Here is a 2,262-nt window from a genome sequence, read left to right as displayed (position 1 = left end):
CCCTGCATCCTCCCTCCCTCCTGGGACGGAGCTGGGAGCCCTGCGCTCAGCACAAGCACCAGGACCCGTCCCCGAGGCTCAGCAGCCCGGTGACACTGCACCCTCCTGTGGCTACACGTGGCAGAGGCTGCACGCTTGGATCCTGCGAGGTCCAGGCTCAGCACCAGGCCGGTCGAAACCCTGCAAGGATGATGCACCCAGCCCTGGGGAAGCACAAAGCGCAAGGCTTCCACGCCAACTTGGCACGGCCGCTTCTCGGTGGTGCTGGCCGATGCCCAAGTGCGTCCAAGCGTGCCCAGCTGCAGCACCAGCTTGCATGACATTGAGGCCAGTGCACATTTTAAGGCTTGTAAGGCTGTAAACTCTGTCCTGGTTGCCATTAAAACGCACAGGGAATGATGCTGAGGCCTGATGGGGTAATTCTGTGTAACCATTTTGTACATAAAAAATTCTTTCTCTTGCTATGTCTAAACTGCGGGGCCTGGGCAAAGTTCCCAGCTCTGGCTCTACATCACAGCCTGGCCCCAAGTCCATGCTGGGACTAGCTACTTGGCCACAGACTAACCCTTTTTATGGTTGCACAGTACCTAACACAGCAACGCTTCATTCAGCCTTTCAGCTACTGCTGTAATAAACAAACTACTCTGCTTTGTTTGTAGCCCAAATACTGCAGGTTGAGAACCTGCAAATGAAACCAGCTATAAACAAATGGGTTTGTTTTTTTTCCACTAGTGTACAGACACGCAAACTAGTTGCCCAACAGTAAAACTCAGTTTAACTAATCCCAAGTGTTAGATAAAATTGGGTTGGTGTCTTCCAAGCTTGTAACTCCAACCTGAAGGAGGCACCGATAGCTTTGAAAGCACAGCTGTCAAAAAACAATTCTCGAGATCGCTGAACGTTGCCCAAACTTCGCGGAGGGTTTTGGCCGAAGAAGGAATGTGAAGGTGAGCCTTGCCGAGGGCTCAGGACTGAGAGCTCTCTGCTCGCAGAGCTGGGTGCGTTGGGACGCTGTATTTTCACAGCTGTAAACTGCCTCAGTGACTCATCCCTTCTATCTCGAGATCTCACCTTGTCCTCGGAAAAACCTTGCGTATGGATTTCTCAGTAAACATCATGCACAGCTCCATGTCAAAATGTAAACAAAGGGCTCCTCAAGGAGGATTTGGCAATTAAATGCCATACAGTTGAGTAATGCCCAAGGATAGCTTGCATTTTGCATATCTAACCTTATTAACGCATATTTTTACTTCAATCTGTCTTCAACATCAGCAAGCTCAACCTGCCACGACCAGGGCCTGTGTCCCAACTTCTCCCACAGTACAGAGTCTTCTGCCTGCAACAGCAAGACACTTCAGGATTCCCCATCCATCTTGTTGGGGCACCAGTTTGCATTCAGCAGCAAGAAGTCACGGCGCCGTAGCCTTTTTTCGCAGACACCAAGAGCCAGCCCCGAACACTGACCCTCTACCCATCTCTTCCAAGGCAATGAGCTGTCAGGTGGCTGTGAGCTGTTTACCATGCCTGGCAATGAAACCTGGAAACTTCTCCCTTCTGGAAAGGGAGACATGCCCCTGAGGAGCAGCTGAAATTCCTGCCCAAAATAAGCACGATGGTGGGACTGGTGTTGGATGGTTCCCAGCCCAGCTGTTAGTGTTATGGCCGTTTCGGCACTACGGAGAGCAAATCGGAAAGCAGGGCAGGAAAAACAGGCTAGGAGAGGCTTTTTGGGTTACTGAGGCTAGATCTTGACCGTCCCAAACCGCAACTCCAGAGCGGTCCAGCATGGAGGGCCTTTCTCAGCAGCCTCTGGCCCGGATGTGAAGATCCAAAGAAACTAAGCTCTGCTTTACCCCCTTGTGAACTTCTAAGGGACACATCCTGGCACGGCAGCGATACTCGTGCAAAAAGGCTCAATTCTCCGTGAACGTGTGTTCAGTGGGCAAGAGGAGAGCTTTGCTCTCCAGGCAGTGCCTTCCCCCAGCACATTTGTTTAAATAACGACGGCTCTTCACCACCTTCCTCTGATCTGTTTTCTTCCATAGAAGACTCATGCCCTGGCACTGAGGTGTCAGAGCTTTTTTTTCGGAGCCGCACAGCTTTTATTTTCTCTTCTTTCCTTTCCTGTGCAACAAGGAAATAGGTCACATTTCAAAGAAACCAGCGAACGGGGGTTAGCGAATGCCAGACAGCTCACTGGATGGTGTGACCCGTTCCCCTCTCATCTTCCAAAATTGACGAATTTCTCACTCACTGAAGCAC

This window comes from Athene cunicularia (genome assembly GCF_003259725.1).
Source record: "Athene cunicularia isolate RWA chromosome 28 unlocalized genomic scaffold, athCun1 chr28_part2, whole genome shotgun sequence".
Classification (NCBI taxonomy): domain Eukaryota; kingdom Metazoa; phylum Chordata; class Aves; order Strigiformes; family Strigidae; genus Athene; species Athene cunicularia.
Note: the sequence above shows the minus strand (reverse complement) of the source record.